Source organism: Platichthys flesus, chromosome 13 (genome assembly GCF_949316205.1).
Source record: "Platichthys flesus chromosome 13, fPlaFle2.1, whole genome shotgun sequence".
Taxonomy (NCBI): Eukaryota; Metazoa; Chordata; class Actinopteri; order Pleuronectiformes; family Pleuronectidae; genus Platichthys; species Platichthys flesus.
In genome coordinates, this window is record NC_084957.1 from 10,674,971 (window position 1) to 10,695,089 (window position 20,119).

The following is a 20,119-nucleotide window of genomic DNA, read 5'->3' on the forward strand; positions in this document are numbered from 1 at the left end:
TGTTGTCGGTATTTCCAACACCCCATTCTCTTCTAGAGACAAAACCAACATCTATACTACCAGCTAATATGTGGGAGGCAGCTCCTCTTGTTATCTATGATGATACTTTACAGCTCCCTTCTGGTGAATGGGAACCTAACACCTCCTCAGAGACCTCAGCAGGCTGTCCTGCTCAGCTTCCTTCTGCCGTCTTATTCATGATAATTCTTCTTCATGTGATGACACCAGTTAACCAAAGCTGTGTCTATGTACAGGGGCAAGGAAAATAATGTGACTCTTTGAAATTACCTTGTTATCTGCATTAATGTTTCCTAAAATGGGATTCTGATCTTCATCTAAGTCACTACAGACAAATACAATATTTAATGATACACAAACAACCAAAACATATTGTGTATTGAACAAGCATATTAAATATTCACAGGGTTGGAGGAAAAAGTAAGTGAACCTTTGTCAAGGTGCTCTCTGGTAAACATACAGTGATTAACATCTCATGTATAATCCATGAGTGACTTCTGGCCTCTGTTAATCTGACGGTGCTTTAAATTGTGCATGCGCTGGACCAATTCAGCATCAGCAATTAACATGTTTATAGAAATGTGTGAGTTCAGTCTGCTTTAATTTAGGGTTAGGAACTTCCACCTGATCAGCTCACAATCATAAATGAATGCATAGTGGTCTCACTTGCTATTTTTTAAAAAACTGTAATCCAATAACCTTGCTTGCTGTGTCATAATGTGGGCCACAATTAAAGTTGTCTTCCTGTTGTATGTGTTCTTTAGTAGCTTTTTCTGCTGCTAGACTCAGATTTATCAATTTCTATATTAAATGAGATATTTAAGGTGTGAGATGGTATTTAATGAGAAGGCCATTTTAGATTACTCAGAGATTAGCAAATAATGTTATCCCAAGAACATAGGTATTGAGCACTGTAGTATGTTTGGGTGGATTGCAAGGGACTACATCTTTTATTAAATGCAGAGCGGGTCTGTTGCTGTACATGTTTCACTTATTCCACTGAGTCTGCCCTTTCAGAGATCTCTCAGCCGCGAAATAACTATAATTCACCATCAAGCCAAAGCCCAGAGAGACACACACACAGTCTGTGACAAAGGAAATTAGGAATCAGGGATTAAAATCAGCAACTGAAACAGTGAAACACTAACTGCCAAAGTCAGCTTGACTTTTTGCTCTTAGTGACTTGATGACAGGTTTTCAACCTGGAGGAAAGAGTGCAGCATAGACGCACAAACAATGAAAATGTATTTGTGTAACTAGAGTAAGTGCATAAAAGACTGAATCTGAATTAAATCCAAACTAATATAATGAATTAAATTCCATTATTTAAGTCAAGCCATAAAAAGTAACATTTTGATGATTCAAATTCAGTTAATAGTGATACACATAACTCTGCTCATAATTCTGACTCATAAAATGGTGTATTATGACCATTTTATTCACTGAAAAGGGAATATGGGATTAAATGCTGATGTGATGAGATTATATTTAAGTAATTTAAGTAAAAAAAAAAAACACAGACAGACGGACATAACAACTCAAACCAGTTTGTGTCAAGAATGAACATCTGAAATTTCTGAGCAGATCTATTAATCTTTTTTTATATTGTGCCACTATAGTACATTGTACATGACAGACTCCACTGATTGGTGGGCTTCCTAGTGTCATTAGGAGCTCTTTGTTCATTATATCTATTTTTGGCCGAGGGTTTATCCCTCCCTGAGTTTTTCTAAAGGAACTCCTGCATTAAAAGCATGAACAGTCCTGACCCTACGTGTGTTTTGGTAAAACACCAAGGTAAACAGAGCAAAGAAAGCACGCAAATAATTGGGGTGATGAACAGGTCAGGAGAAACTGAAAAAAAGAGAATAAACAACACAATAATACTAAAACCCCTCCTCATCAGACTCATTAATCCATGTCTTTTAAAAAGAAAGTATCAGTCTTTCCTTCATATCCCTGGGAAACAAATTATTAGCGAGACAAATCACATTTGAGTTTCATAATGTAATTAGTTTGGGCAACAGAAGAAGCAAAGCAAGGCACAAACGTGAAGACAAGACAAATGGCACTGTACTGAATTATATTAATTATATCACCAAATAGCTTAAAGTAACATTATTTAACTATTTTCCTTAAAATAATAGCTTCAACATAATTTTGATTATTTCTAAAGGGGAAAACATTGTTCCCTCTACTCCACATCCCAAATGCTTGTTTTTGCAATATGTAGCTTTGGTAGGAGCAGGTAAGAGCTCCATCAAGAAGTGCTTAACTAAATGATAGTGATCTTAGTTGCTGAGATCAGTCCTAGTTCATTTTAGAGTAACAGATCAGTTGAAAAGTCAAGGAAACCCAGAGTTTATCTGTGACATTCAGCGAGGAAAAGTTCCAATGATGAGGAATTGCAGACTTCAGCACTTCCAGTCCAGGAATGGTTTCTAAATAAGCTATTGGATTCTTGGATGTTTTCATGCACAGATACAGTATATTCCCGCTACTGCAGCCATATTTATCCCTCGCTGCTGTGTCACTTCTGGGACGGCTGTTGGTAAATGTGAAGTACAGCCAGCTAGCTGAGTCCTCCCAGACTTCTGTGGTCTTTTCTGAAGCCACATCAGTCGCTGTTCTGCTGGGTGGGGCTTGACAGATGGTGGCTGCCTTCCTCCGCTGGAGCACACACGGCCCATGATAGAAAGGACTGTTTAACATCACTGTGATGCTAAAACAAGATGAGCATTTTGTTCATTTGTTTCAATTGGCGTTGTTATTATCAGTATGCTGACTTCACAAGTTCACTAGTTTGAACTAGGGCTGCAACAACTGATCGATTATCAAAATGGCTGGCAACTTATTTAGTAATCGATTAGTCGGGTCTTGCACTATACAAGGCACAGACTGTGACATGGTCGTAAACAACTTTCTGTTCATACCGCAGTGATAATGTGCTGCTGTTCCATCTGAAATCAGTTTGACACATGTTTTCTTTGAGGTTCTAATGAAAACAGTTCACACACTTAAACAACTGTTGCTTCACCGACTCAAAGAGGAAAGAGCGAGAGAGCAGTGGTGGTCAAGAGACCTATAGGCTGAATGAAGATAGGGAGCGTCTGTTATAATTGGAAATGAGCAAATTCACTTATTGAATCTCAAACACTGAATTTTTGTATCATCAACAGTTTATCTATAAGTTTATATAGTTTATAATAATAAAAAAAGCAATCTGCAAACTATCGACTTTTCAAAAAGGCATCTTTTGTTGACACATAACCTTGATTAAAGTAGTGTTTTTACTTTGCTGCTGGAGGCTCATTTTCCACTTGTAGAAGGGTGTTTAAACAGTGTAGGAGTTTGGTTTGTTAGCTTTTTACTTAGCTTTTCAATACTTAATAAATATTTTGTAACTTGTATACAGTTACAAAAGATCTCATACGTGGGTCCTATTTCCCGGCCAGTAGTTAAGTATTTGTAACAAAATCCACTGAGCTAATATCATGTTAAGTTAACCTACAAGTCAAATAAAATTAAACTAAACATGTACTGACATGGTTCAACATTTAGACTTCTATTCAAAATCCATTTTCAATAAATAACTCAACCAAACCGAAATATCGGTTCTGCTGACATGAGCCTTTCATAGACACATGGCTATCTATCTTTTGTTTGCCGAAATGCACTGTTATAAGAAGTTTTATTTGGCAGAATAAAGAATGCAGAAAAGACGTGCATTTATGTTTACATTTTACATAAAAAGAAATTGAAATATCAAGCCTCAATTGCATTATATGTCATACGGCTTGATTAACAAAACCATGAAAAAACCATGACTTTTTATTTTAAATGCTTGTGCAACCAATATGGTATCAGAGACATCTTGCAATATTGGTATAATCCCCCATAAATCCATATGAGTCAAACTCTAACAATAAACCTCATTTCTGAAAGGTTTGCTGAAAAGCACTCGCAAAGCTCTTTTACCTCAAGTCCCAGCACTGGAATGAAGAAAAAATCCAGAAAAGAAAAACAAGGTGAATGATGTAAAGAGTCAAAACAAACACAGTCAAAGGACCATCGCCAGCTATCATTAGCTTTATGAGTGGAATATTCAAACCCGCATTCATGAGAATACTGGTCCTTCTCTGTACTTCGCTGCCCAGTAGTGAGGGATAAATTATTCTGCTAAAGAACTCTGGCACTTTCACACAAGGGTTTCCTCCACAATCGACCAAAATAAACCCCAATTTCCCTTTGCAAATGAAAACAGGGAAAGGGAAATTGAATCGAGGATGAGAAAGGAGAGAAAGAGAATAAACTAAAGGTTTATCACAAAATGACCCAGGTAGAATTAGATTGCTTATATTTGCTTCTGTCTCTCTCTCTCTGTTTCAGGTGTATCTAAATGGCCACTGTGAAAAAGGAGTCACCTTGTGTATCATCAAATACGGTGTCTTGCACAGCTTCAGATGGCGGTGCTTTTTACAAATGTTTTCACAGATTCTTTATTGGTTTACTTGAGCTGCAAAGCAAACAGCAGTACTCAGTTATATTACCAGAAAGCTGATCAACACTCCGCGGTCTGTGATCTCACACAAACACACCAGTGCACACAAACCTACAGTGCAACGCAGAAGAATCACGAGCAGACACATATGGACGACTTATGGCTGTGATCCCTCACTGCTATTCCAGTGTAGGTGGGTGCAGCTTTCACTGCCACTGATTCCAGGTTTTCAAGATCAGACTTTTTTTTATATCCGAGCCATGAGTTTTAAAGCAACAATTCTAATGCTGTGTGCAACATTGAGACACATTAACCTTGGTAAATGAGGATTTAAAGCACAGGCAACATTTAAAGAAAATACATAATCAATCAAATAACAATAATAATAATGATCAAATAGTATTCCTAATTAAAAGGAATAGCTCGCATAAGCAAACTACAAAGAATCATCCCCTGAACATGCCGGCTTTTTGGAGCTTTAAATAACCATTTTGAGCTTGTTCTCTTCCAAAAAATCTGACAACACCCAGTGTACACAACCTGTCCAGCACCAAATTGCAGCCAGACCCAGTAAGTGACGAGCTGACGCAGAGTTATAAGTAGCTTTGGAGACAGATATCTCTCTAAAGAGTAGGTAGAAACCAAAAAGAAGAAAAAGTAAACATAGACCTACATTCACCATTTCCTCGCAAACACAACACAACAATGCTAATACTTGTTTTGCAGGTGCTACATGAACACACACGTTGTTTTGCTACGAAAATGGTGGACGCTATCAAGAGGCTAACCTGTTAACTTTCAAACCAAGTAAGGCAGTGGAGGGGGCACCACTGACGACATACGTCAATTGCGTGTTGAAGTGTTCAGCTTTGTCTGACTGTGAGTGCATAGGGGGCATGAGATAGATGGCAGGGTTGCTTGATTCAATTGGCAGTGTGCAGCGCAACTGACGAGCAGTGGTAGGTTACTGACAGACGCAGTAATGGCTCCCTGGGTGGTTGTGCTTTGGCCGGACTGTGCACGCTCTGACCGAGGCACTGGAGCTGTCAGGGGTCCCTAAGTCCGTGCCCCGGCTCTGTGCGCTATGCCACAGGCTTGGTACACCCCCCATATAGCGCTTTCTTATTTGTCTGATATATACATATAGCCATCTCTTATATGTCTAAATGCAGAGCTTCAAGGCTCCTGCTTTCATGCTTTATGACATTTGGGATCAGGAACAATACATTCTGTCATGTTGCCCAATGAGTCATCCTTCTCCCTGTCTCAGTTCAAATCATTCCTCATTGTTACATGAACCAATAGTGTCAGAGGTAGCCATTGCATTTGTGTAGGAATGCAAACACTGATCTCTTCTGTGTGTTTGAATAAAATCACACATCATATCCATTATATTCACATCTGATACACCACGGAAACAAATTTAAAAGGGTGTAATATGTGTCTGTGTTATATGTGAGTGTTTGTGTGGTGCTGGTGTGCTCGAGGGAGTTGGGGGGGGGGCTGCTGTGGGTGGTAATGAGCTAGCCGCTTCGTTTCCACAGCAACACCCTAACTCAGTCAGTCTCCATGGCAACTGATCACAGCATTAGCTCATTCTGCCTAAGTGAAGGTTCATAACGGACAAGGAATATTCCGTTTTTGTTAAAAAAAATACAAAAAAAGGCAGCTGATGATAAATGGAAGCAGGGGTGTTGGGAGTGGGGACTCCTGGTAAACATTTGCAGAAAAATAAAGAATCTGGCTTCTCTAAAGCGACTGGACCATATTTGTGTGGATGAGAAACGAGTCCGGCTGTACAGCCTATTAGTTGTTTTGGTGAACTGAACACAGATGATTAAACATAAGGAGGTTTACCACAAACAACCTTTGTTTGTTTGACAAAAATCTGAATTGAAATAAAATGTCTAGACAGTAGACATCTTTATGAATTTTGCAGTTTTTTTCAAGGGTTTTAGCTTTCTTATTTTTAAAAGTTAAATCATCTTTTTTTCGCCCATATTTGTACTAGTTGATAAACATTAGAAAATTACGACACTTAGGTTTCTGTTACTTTGTCTTAACATTTGAAAAACCTGCTGTTGGGTGTTGAAACCTTTTATATTCACTTTATATGTCCATCTTTTGTTCTACATGAGTATGGATACTTTTAGAATGTGTGTAGATAGACAAGATGACAATTTGGTATAGCAGCCTGATGTGTTTCAGATATGTTCCTCAGGAATCCGTGTCACTATTTAACTGTTTTCATCGATCATTTACAGAGCTCCTGAAAAAGCTTTTAACAAGCTGTTTGGACACTGGGGTAAAGGCTATAGTAACAGAATACATGTCGGTCAAACATCATAACATTTCTTCCTTAAGACAAATTACTGTATCAACTTCCAAAGGTTAGGAAATTGAGGTAACCCCACCCTTACCCTATTAAAAGAGACGGAGAATGAATTCCCTGCAGAGCTCAAATCATTATTACAATTTACTAATCTGGCATCATGAAGCCATTTTGTTTCTTCAGCAGTGCCATAGCAAACATCTGTCTGCACCTTCATAAAACAGACACAATAAATGTTTGTCAGCTTGTTAAGCATTATGTGTTTTCAGATTTGAATTCTCTCTGTGGATGTGGAAAAAAACCAACAACACCCAATAGTGAGCCATTATTATCTATGTTATCTCCCCATCACAACTGGAATCCTAGCTCCAGGTTGCCATGGAAGCAAAATGGGCACTCGATGTAACGGTTGAGCAAACTTGGCATTCATGAAATAAACCCAGAGAGGGAAACAAAGGGAGAGAATAATGAGAAGAGTGATCATGCTGATCCCGTCTTGCGAGTGTGTCCCCTGCAAACGGTAACTACAGAACATATAAGGAACGTACTGGCAGAGTGCCAACATTTTCCTGCTCCTGGATTCCTTCATCCGTTCTCTCATCCCTCCAGCCCCTGCTGCTCAAAACAAGAGAGAGGCACCTAAACCCATGTGGCCGCAACACAGCAGAACACTGCAATGAGCAAATCAAATAAAACCTATGCCTGAGGAGACAAGAGGTACGTGGGACGGAGCCAGTGTAAGAGCAGCCAGCTTTACTGTGTGTGTCTGTGTGTGTGTGTGTTTGTGTGGACAGTGGATGGTTGGACATAATCTTCCACAGGGGGAAAGGAACAATGCTCTTGATATGATTTTAGTAGCGACTGTGATGGTCGGACTACTGGTGTTAATAAAGATCAGTCAGACATAGTATGGGTTCAGACAGAGTAAGTCTGGTGTTGTCAGACTGAAGGTATAGACTATGTGGGATTTGGACAATAAGTGCGTGTATCTTGGCCATAAGGAACTAAATGAATATCAATTATCATTCTGACTAAGCTGTTTTAAAATAACCAAGCACAATCTGAGAAAACTGTATGACGCATTCTACCAGAGGGCTGTAATTACCTTAATGTACCAAGTAGGTTTTCAACAAATATGAATTTGCCATTGATTTATTTTTCTAGAATTAATTTCCTTAGTGTACCTTATTCTTTCTTCAATTATACCTGCAATTTCTAGACTATGCAACAAAGTAAACTGAGCCTGAACTGTGTGGAGCTTGTTCTATCTTATCATCAAGGATGAATATTCAATTAAATGGTGCTTCAGTTCTAGGTGCTTCACAAAAGTCAAATCTTGATCGTACCCTAATTGCTGGCTGCAGTATTAGTCAGAAGCGCTACTCCTCCATGTTAGTTGGTGGAATGTGGACAAAACAAAACAAAGAACACCTTTAATATAATTTTTTTCTCAAAGATGGTTTCTGTAAGTTTAGGCAGTTGTTATGTTCAAGTTATTTCAAGTGCAGTTTCAAACAGATTAGATTGAAAAGTTTGACCAAACAAAAATTTAAAAATAATCTCTTGCATTTACGTTGGCTTAAATTATGCATCTTCTTACTCTTCTCCAAGTCAGCAAGAAACCTCCTTCATACAATAAGCCATTCTCTCTGTGTGTGTGAGTGTGTGTGAACTTACAGTAAAGTAATCCCATCCTCTTTTCCTCTGATGTAATCCTGTAATTTCCTCCAGTAGGAAGGTTCCCGTTCACTCTTAATCACATATAAACTGGCCCTTAATCCTGGTAATCTAATAAGCATTGTATTGTTTGGGCAACTCTTTGTGCAGTCCTGTGAGCTCTGCCTGAATGTCTCATGGTTCTTATGAGTTGTTTTACGTTAAGGCAGGTGATCAGTCAGAAGCCTACAATTGTAGGCTTCTGTTAGTACTTTTACATTTTTGTAAATACAGTCTCCCTTTCCTGAACCAGCCTTGCAGAATATTTTGTTTTTAAGTGTTTAGAAAAAACTACATTTCTAAGACTTCAATTAATTAAATGTGGAGCAAAATTTAATTTACATACATTTCGAGGCTCTTACCTAAATGACTAACACCTGATGTATAGCAACCTTATATTATGTTATGAATTTATTTGAAATTCTTACACAGTATTTAATTATACCAATTACAAAATACAAACAATTCTAGCATTTGTTCAATTTTCACAAAAACAAACAGACAGCGGGATAAAACCTTAAGGGATAAAATCAAGCTGACGTTAATTTCATCTATTTTATTGTGCAAGATGGTGGAGGAATCAATGGGCACAATGGGATAATGCTCAAAGCTACAGGTGTTCACCAGTGACGTCCTCTCTCAGCCTTCATGTGAGAGTTCACGGAGGAGGTGCTTTTAGTTGGCTACAGTTTACCATCAGGACTTATCGTGCGCATGCTGTGTGATCTCCTTCGATATGTTTTCGGAGGAGGTATCGCTGCTGCTTTTCTTAGAGATTGTTTTAAAGCAGCACCTCCACTTAACGATTTTCCCCCTTTCATTAAGGTTAGGAAGATAATGGACCAGGAGCATTTTCTTTTCATATATTTATGAGTTGATTCATGTAATCATTCACTTTTAAAATGTTTTTAAGCTTAATATAACCTCCATCAAAAAGGAGTAGACACATGGACCAAAAACATTATACACGTTTCTACAGATGGTTTATATAATCATCTTCCACCATTTAGAGGCTTTGAACTGAACAGGTACAAACAAGGTGCAATGTGTTGTGTGAGGTGAGGTGCGATTACAACAGGGTTTGGCCAGAACAGATGGTCCAAGATTAAAGCCTGAAAGAAGCTAGCTGCTCCGCCACCTCCTGAGGAGTCATCCCTCAGGTTGTTTCAGAGAAGGAAGCACACGTAATCCTTGATGGTGCAGCTGTGACAGTAGACGTCTCAGAGTAAAGCTCTGTGCTCGTAACAGCAGATGTCTCAGAATCAAGCTATATGTAGTGTGTGAATCCTGGTGACAGTCATACTGAAGTAATTTGATGGGATTGGCCTGTCGAGAAGAAAAAGTCTTCCACAACACATCCAAAGACACACAGCATTCAAAAGGGTTTGGGAACGACCACATTTGAGAGCTGGATGATGGAGTCCTCTATACTAATTGGCTCCAAAGGGATGTATTGTGTATTCATTCGTACTTACTGTGCGATTGTATTGATGTGTGTGTCTGTTTCGCTCTGAGTAGGACTTCCCACGTGTAGGCATGGGTGTTTATTACCTAACAAAAAAAAGGAACAACTTGCCTCCCTCGAAGACAAACGCTGTAAAGATGAAACTCAATGCTTCAAAACGATGAGAGAATTATTCATGTTCTTCTCTCATGTCTGACTTGTAAGCTTTTACGGCCCGAATACCCAGAGATCTCCAACAAGTTCAGAACCACCTCACACACTTCACAGAACGTCTGCTGACGCTCATGGTGTGAAACATGGAACGTGAGCATGCGAGGGGATGGAAAACAAAGGAATGCAGATGTCAGCTGTCTCCAAATGGTGAATCAGCGTTTAGTTAATTTCATGCATCCGGTATCCTCCCTGTATCTCAACTAGTAATAAGGAGATCAAGCTTGATGTGCTCCATTAAAGCCCATTTTCAGTAGAAACGACTCATTCAGAAAAATTTCTACAAACATCACATTCTCACATATAATTTACTCTTATAATTAACAAATAAATACTCATTATGCTTGTTTCACAGCTACAAGCCTGATATTTCTTGTTAGACTTGGACATAGTTAAATTTTATTAAACCCTGCTGTTGTTAATGTGATCAAGTGCATCTCTGACAATCCCTGGTGTGAATAAATGGTCTTTTATCTTGGGTTCATGATGGGGTTTCGCATATTTCTGAATACAGTGCCATTATCCAAGACGTGTGTTAAGGCAGTTGAGAAGAAGTTCATATTGTGCTGTTCACTTCAGTGCTCTCTGTCTGTTTTCTCATTTAGTAGAGAAAGAAAAGTGAAGAAATTATTCCTCTGCAGTGCTGCCGTTCCGCAGACGTGTGTCTGTGTCGAACAACCTTGGAGGGGGCGTCACCATCAAACCCTGAGCTCGATCAAGAGAAGCCATTAAGAGGAGCAGAATGGAGGACAGGTCAGTAATATAAAAGCATTTCAGTAAAGTGAAGTGAGACGCAATTATCCAGATGGAGGCTGTAACACAAGCGATTTATGTAGGCTCATATTGGCCTTTACTGCATTTACAGTATGTAAGACTGTTAGAAAGGGATTTGATAAAAAATACTATATAATGCAAATGACAACACAAATCTTTGTGGGATTAGGACACTACAAAGGGGGAATTCAGAAAAAAAACATGCAGTGAATGAAAATAAAAGCGCAGCATAAAACTAAATTTGAGCCATTGCTGTGTGTGTATTTCAATGTCATCCTGCCCCACCTGAAACCTAACCACGAGCCGTTGGGAATCTCCTGTCCATTTAGCTCCTTTATAGATTATTGCTCTTGATTGACAGAATCTGTCGGATGACAGATGTATGATGCTGTCAGAGTTCAGGACTGTGAGGCCTGTTACCGGTGCGGTGCATGACCAAAAATTGACCGAAATTAGAGAGGAAAATATAGAAAAGGCTTGGGGGTTAGTATCTCTGTCCCACACACTCCACAGTGGAGCTTGTTTGATTGAAATTGAAGCATTATGTCACAAAATAGCGCCATGAGATATCAAAGTAAAAGACATTTTACCTTAACACAATCGCATAAAACTCTAAATGATACCTACACACGGGCATTTCACTCCCACACACACACCCAGTGTATTAGCATTTACTCCCACACACAAGCTGAGGGAGAGGAGAGGAGGTTCAGCCCTCACTTTTATTTCTGTCAGATCTGCTCTCTCACATACAGGTGGATGAGGTGACTATTTTTCTATAGAAACAGGTCCTTTCTATAGACTTCTGGCCTCAGGAGGTTCCCAAAAGAAATTCCCCATCCGAAATTCTATTTGCGTCTTTTAGTTTTTTGTGCTGCTTTTCTTAGTGTGATATGTCGCAGGAATACATATACCTCTCCAACAAGCCATAGCTAAAATTCTACAACATTTGTATATTTAAGAAGAAAGGGTATTTACCATGTTAAGCTATGTGTGTTAATAGGATCACTGGCAGACAATGTGTCCAGGGTGTCAAAAGTCCAAAACGCCTGGATAATACAGTCAATGTCCACAGTTTCCTTTGATCAAAGCTAAAACTAATGCAGAGCAATACAACAGTCCAGCTTTAAATTATTCCTGAACTGAGCTGTAAGGAAGACAGATGGAGTCTGTGTGTTGGGAAAGACTCTTGTGGGTTTGTCTTGACTGATCTCAGCCTCCTGAAAACTAAAGGTCAGCAAGCTTGAGCTCAAGTGTCCCTCAGGGCACAAAACATCACAGATGAAGAACAGAAGCCCAACAAGACTTTAAAATGTTCTTATCACTGTGTCGTACAGCAGGTAGAAATCTGTCAGAAGACATGCAGGTCAGGAGAGGTCAGCCATACCACTCCTGGACCATAGCCAGACTTGGTGGAGTGTGATTGCCCATTCACCCTTGTAGCAAATCTTGAGGTCTGCATTCTGTTTATCATCATTTAAATCTATATCTGACCTCGATCTGATCAAGGATTATACCTATAACTTTTTCTTGTCTTTGATAATCAAATCGTGAAATTTCTTTCTATGGAATTGAGAAGGTGGTAAAGGCACTAAAACCTGATATTCAGTGAATATTAACATCTGACTTTACTTGTTTCTCAGTAGCCATACCCTTTCTTTACTGTGTAAACTAGGGGCCATGTCTTTGCAGATGTACGTTGCAACAGCAGCTGTTACCTCCTTCATTCATTCTTTGCCATATGGTGTGCCGCGGGCAATAGCCTCTTGTAAAGTCTGAGTCTGGGGTTGGTTTTGAGTACTTCTGTGCCTCTCATCTGTACACTCTCTCTGTACTGCTTAACATGTTGCCTCTGTAGGTGTTAATAGAGGTTAGTGGTGTTTGAGTGTGTTGTGGGGACCAGTCTGCAACATCATTTGCAATGTATTATAGATGGATAGATAGATAGATGATAACAGATATTCATGATCTTTTTTTCTTGAAACCATATATCTGATGGCCATAGATGTGCTTCTCCTTCCTGATATTTAATCTGTCTAAGAAGCACTCAACATGTCAACAACTGACTCAGTCTGGTAAATACAAGGCAGAGCAGAACAACTCAGTCTATAAAGCTTAATTCTGCAACCTGCTATGTTGAGTAGGAAGACCATAGTTTTATCGAACATTTGGTTAAAGCTTCAAGCGACTGTGTCCACAAACCTGTGTGTGCTCTGGAGCAAAACCCCAACTACTCCAGGTCAAACTTGATCCTCTGTAACTGACCCCGATCCATGTGTCAATATCTGTTATTTCACACAAGAGACAATCTTCACAACATACAAAAAAAAAAAAACACTGACCATAAAGCCTGACCTGATATCTGGTAGAGGGATTGAATTGTTGCTGTGTAAGCATCCTTGACCCTGTGCCCTCTAACGTAAAACTGAATACCAGCAGTCGGCTAATGTACAATGCCAAGTCATTTATCAATGACATGCTAGATGTTTACGGAGCCAGTGTTACAGCTAGATTTGTTATTTGCTCTCCTACCCTTCAAAATAAGAGAGGTCAACTTGTGGTGGGTCTCAGTATAGCTGAATCTGGGTAGGCAGTAGATGACTCTAAACATTCAATAATCTGTTTTCAATAGTTGTCAATTGCACAAAGATTTCATGAATGGGTGTTTAGAAGTGACCAATACGGTCAAGATTACATTGATATCAGATCACTACAGCTGATGTGAGATAATATCTGAGGATTTAAAATCGGATTCAGAGCATCTCTTATCTGAAAAACTTACAAATATACAGCTCTTTATTTAAATAACTTCAAGCAGCAACACATTGATTATTTCAGAGATTTTAGAATATTAATCAAAAATAATTAGGCATACAGTACAATATGGTTCACACACAGAATGGATCAAAGGACCATCTTCTGAATCTTAGTAAGCACATTTACCAATGAGCTCATCTTCCAAAAACCTGGAGCACTTTACTCAGCCTGAGAGGCAGAGAAAAAGGGAGAGACTGTCAGCTGGCAGGCAGACGTGGCCGCTGAGTTTGTTGGTGATACTGTCAAAGTACCACTGAGAGTCTCTCCTCTTTCATACAAAAAGCCTCTTCCAGTTCCTCTGTCTCTCACACACCCAAACAAACACACACTCAGAGAGCATTACGTTATATTTCTAGTGTGTGTGTGTGTGTGTGTGTGTGTGTGTGTGTGTGTGTGTGTGTGAATGACCAGCTGACTAAGTATCTTTGCAGGAATCAGGATTAGGTTTTCACGCTGGCACACAGAGCTTATGTGAAGCTGACCTATAGTACGTGGTGGCACTTCTCGAGTGATCTTATGGAGCTGGCACCTCAGCCAGGAGCGCTCTCTCTGAAGGCACACCGTACTATAGACAATGAAACCATCAGTCATTCCTTTACATTTCCATCGTTTAATTTGAAATAGACATATGTCAGGGGTCTTAAAGGAAAGTCCTTTACAGCCTGGTTCTTACATTTTCTTTTGTAATCCATTTAATCCTAACAATTTTCACAACTTCTTACACATAAATGTTATAAGTGTGACAGGAATACAGACACACCGCATTCCCGAAACAGCTGTGTCCTAGAGGGCAATCAACACATGTTGTTTTAGACAAAAAATCCCCAGTTTAACCTAATTATCTAAATGATCTTTTCGTGAGCTGGAAATACGGGCCAGTGGTGCATCTGATACCAAAAATATCTACCATGCCTACATCCATGAGATCATCAGTGCAGTGGACACCTGTAACAAACAACATAGGTATGTTCGCCTGTGCTTCGTCTTCACTGGCTCTTTGTGTTGATACCATGTTTTTTTGGTTCATGTGACTCACGTTTGTGATTAAATTAGTATTCTTACTGAAGGAATGTCAATAAGAGGTGGTAAATGTCAAGAGGGTTACACATTAAATAATGTGTTTTTCCAATTTGACATAGAGCCATTAACACTCTTTGTCTTAATATTTTTCTTTCTTTCTTTCCTTCTTTCTTTCTTTCTTTCTTTCTGTGTGAGTCAGCCCTGCAGGTGGTCTAACATGCTGCCACCACCATGATCCAGACTGGCACTAAGAGGAGTCCACAAATTCATAAACACAACTCCCCCCTTCACTGGGCACCAGTCAGATTATCTTTTTTAAGAAATTACATTTTGAAACTGAAACATTTCGAGCCTGCTATGACCCCTTTCAGTTTCAGGCTCCCTTATTTATTGTCAGTGAAAACATGATGGAGGGTTTCCATTTTGATAGACTTCCTATTTTCTTGGTGTTTGTCTTTTGGATCTATCTATTATTATTTTTGGGCTTGTGAATAAACTGTGGATTTCTTTAAAATAACGATTTGCCAAATTTTGTTTTGTTTTATATGTAAATCCATACTCCATACAGGAAAATAAAGTTTGAATGTACCCTGGGCTTTTTTATCAGAGAGCACATCAAGACTTAAACCACTGGATTTCCTGGGAAGCACATCTTGTTTAATGAATTCACAAAAACTCGACATGTCTTTTGTCGTCCACGTCACTATTGTGTAAATTCATTGGGATTACTAGAAACACAAAAGACTCCACTGTCAGAAAACCACTCAATGCTCTGGTTCATCTTCTGACTGCTCAATCTGATAACTGACTGACTGACAGTCTTTGAATCCAACCTGTCAGCTGTATCAACCACACAAAACACAGGCGTAATTCATTAGCTCTGAAACAGTATAGATCACCCAATGCAGACATCTGCACATTCAGCTGATGTCTCTTCCCCTGATGAATATTTAATGACTATTCACTTACTATCAAATTAGTTCTGTAAATCAGACTGTAATTTCTACTGTGCACCAGGAGGAGTTTAAGGATGAGTCTCTAAATGAGTACTTCTATCTCAGTGAGGAAAAAAATGGTTATGTTTATCTCTGAGAGAAAACGGGCACATCATTGTAATGGTCCTTATTCCGTCTTATTGAAAACACAAATACAATCAGCAACCTATCTTGCTTGCTTTTTTTATCATCTGTATCTAGTATTCAGCAATAGGAGTATTTTTTGTGCACATAAACGCATACAATCAGAGTGTCAAACAGAATATGCTAATTGTAATGACCTTTCGGGGCTGCAAATAAGAGCTTACTGCTTATTATTTCATAAAAAAAATAGCACAAAAAAAGTATATGGTAATACACAAATTATAAAGATTTTCAGATAACAGCGCAGGAGATACATTTTCTGTGTCCTTGCATTCAGGCTAGTAGCCGAAAGGGTTGAGTCCAAGAAAGCAAAAAGCAGACATAGGTGACATAACAGAAACCAATAGATGACCAACCTACCCCTCCAGAAACACGAGCCCACTCCCTCAGCAAGGAGGAGCTCCCAGCAGCCAGCCTGACCGTTCATGACTCAATGCATCCCAGCCTCATTCTGAATTCATCAGGCATTTAAATGTACATGTACACACTGGAGCAAATGGACTTGACAGAGGGGAATCAATAGCCAGCCCCCTGTATGTAAATGAGATTCAACTGAAGCTTACATGTACTGTTTACCTCTATCATGTACAAGCTCGCTATTTAATATCCATTCAGCAAAGGAGTCGTGACAGCCAAGACTCCTTTAGGTGCATTTGCTGTGCTTTATGGTGGAGCAGGGATTTGATCACGAGATAAGCTTTTTAACCTATTTTAAAATGAATGAAATGAGCTATACAACATACAAATACTATGGTAATGACTGGCAAAAATAAATATTAATATAATGGGCTTTGATATGTGTGATCAATTAAAGCTGAGCTAATATGACTCAGCACCTGCGTTTGGACCCCTCTCATTTCTCCCACTAGGAAGATCAGAAATCAAATATTACACAATCCTACAGTGGATTCCTTTGTTGTTTTCACACAGTCGAACCCTCATGTTAAATAGCCGTATAGAATGTGGCACTGATACTACCGCACTGATTGTGCACTGCCACCGCAGCAACGCAAGTTCCCGCAGTGACCGTAATAGGTGAAGCCTTTTTTTCCAGAGCAAAATGCAGACACAATTCTCTCGGCACGTCAACAAAAACAACAATCAAAACGCGTGATCGGAACGATAGATATCGGATCAATCAATACCTATCTTATATCTCAGAGATCCGCTTTTCTAGATCTGTTGCTCAGCTGAGATTTCGTGTGTCGTTCCAGTCCCGAGTCATTGAACCAGGCTGACGACACCGATGAGACAACAGCAACACAAACGCACAAGAACCCAGACCCAGTTCTGAACAATGCATCCTTTCTCCATTCACACAGAGGGAGAGGGGCACCTCATCATTTCGGCTTCAATGCTCTCTCTAATGTCCATTCAGTGTCGGCTGGAAAGACTCCCCGTGACATGCCGTTTCTGGGGCATTGTCTCTTACAGTTATGCATTTGAATTGCATTGCTGTAGAAGAAATAAAGAAGAGCAATCTTTTTTTTTTTCTCTCACCTGTCCGGCGCAGCGTCTTCCAGAGCAACTCCTGGTCTGACAGACACAGAACGGCTCCGCAGCCTCCATTTACCGTAATGACTGGAGCAGACACACCGCTACAACGTGGCTGTGCTTTCACTTGTCATCAAGGTGTCGCGTTCCACCATTTGCTAGAAATGACACATTCAGAAAAATGAACTATGAGATCATTAATAGTATGAATAAGTAGAACTACTAATAGCATTCATGTGAATCTTGCTAGCTTGATTGAAATGATTAGTGTATCTGTAAGATTTTATATGTTTTTCACTTTATTTAAATTTGATTGTTACATCACTGTGGTCATGTGGTCCGTCGTTTGCGAAAAGCCGGTCACACAAGCCACACTTTGAAAATTGATGCGAGACTACTTGTTGTCTTACGGTACAGGTCCTTGGACTCCAAGTGGTGACACCCACTGTCTCAATGTGTCTGAAAGTGGGTTTGGTGAAGTAACTGTGTCACCTCTCAAGGATTTATGAAAAAAAAATATTTAATATCAGAATCTTAAGTGCAATAATTATTAAGTTACCAATTTGCATTTAATTTTCCAAGATATTCTACAGCTACATTTTCTGAAAATTGACATACAGACAGTAGGGGTCACCGTGAACAAGAGTGGGGTGCAATATATGTTTCACCTCTCGAGGATTTTGTTTAAAGAATATTTGATATCAATAAATAATAATGAAAAATTTGCCATTCATTTTCTCACAAATTCTACAGTAAAACCTTCTGAAACTTATCATGCAGACAGTAGGGGTCACTGTGAACAAAACTGAGGTGAAATATCTGTGTCACCTCTTAAGTTTATTTTTTTAATAATATTTAATTTGCACAAGCTACGAGTGCCATCAAGAAAAGTCACCAAGTTTAAAAAAAAAACATATACTTACACAAAAGGCAATGGTTCTGTTGTGGTTAGCTTGTGGAGTTAGCACGAAGACATCAGCAAGACAAGCTAACTCAAAAAGGCTGTGAGGATGTAGCTTAATTGCTCATAACACAACGCTCTCAGGTTTCCACCACCCCCCACATAAGTATTGTTAACATTTCATTTATATATTTTGTATTTATGTTTTATTTACCACTGCAGAGCTCACATTGTATGTAGCTGGAGAAGAATTTGTCCAAAACAAGTGACCCAAAATGATGAAAATGTGCTGGTTGGCTTATGCCTGGCTAAAATAGTAAAACGTGCTGTTTTAATAACGACCCCATACTGTTTTATATATATATAGTCATACACATTTAACACCATGACACTGAATGCAAACAGGTATGTTGAGGGTAGCTTGTGGAGTTAGCATACAGAGGTTAAGCTAGCTCCTAATGGCTTTGAATTTAGACCAGAAACCACAGCTGTCGCTTGTTAGCTAACAATGGTGCACTGAAATTAAAAAACAAACTAAATCCATTTTTTTATACTACTTGCCCCACGTGTGGACTTTGAATCCAAAAGCTTTCTTTTAACCAGGCTGCTTTCACCAACTTAGGAAAGTTAACAGCCTCGAAAATGTATATTTAATATCAGGAGGAGCACAAACAATATTATCCACTTCAACTGGAACAGTCGACATATTAGTGGACATCCATTTTGATTTAGTTTCCTGTAGTGAAATAATGATAAAAATAACACAAGTCGTTCTGTCACAGATTTGTTGTGTTGAAGTGTTTGGTTGGTAAAGGTGTTCTTGGATATGCAAGACCGCCCCCTTCAGTATAACTGCCGTAGCTACAGCCATGTAGAAAAATCAGTAGAACAAAGTACAACTCCTCATTGTTGTTTCCATTGTATATACACACATCAGTTTATTTAGGATACAAGTGACCGCCCTCTTTTATAGTTTTTACAATTTAATTTATTTTATTATTTAACCGTTTACTTAACTGACTGCTTATAAGCTGCCTTCTAAAGGAGCAATGTGGCCCCCATGTGGCCATCAGAGGTTATGTGTTAGCCATCAGGATCCAAGTGGAAATCTGGAGCACGAGACAGATGTGGCAGGAGGACAGAGTTTGGGCAGACCTCCTGCTGGGGAAAGGGACACTCTTGGCTCTTCTTCACTTTTCATGGAGACAGTATAATGCCTATATATCATGGCATCTGAGCAGAGAAGCAACTGGCCAAAGTGCCAACGACCTTGACAGTTCACTGCTAATTGTGTGAGTTCTCGAGAAGAAGAAGGGGGAAGAATCTGTAAATTCATGTCACGTGATTGATTTCTATTTGTGGACACCCAAACTCCTATCAACACAGTGAAGCCACTGACACTCATACAGGCAGATGAGAAGGATGCCCTTAGCCAGCATCTGTCCAGTAGGCCTCCTGGTAAGAGATTATTCATATGGGATCAAAGTATGAGCTGTTTCCCTGCATGGCACTAAGGCCTTAAAAAGCCATGACCTACAACTATATCAACTATATAAATGTGGAGGTTACAGCGACAGTTAATCATTGAAATTGTCTCACATGTATCTCTTCTTCCAGTATTAGCTCACATCAATGACATCATAGCTAAATAAACTTGGTCGAAGTTGTAGACATATTTCATATGACTGAAACGAACTATATGCTTTATCTTTCCCACTCAATATAAATATTT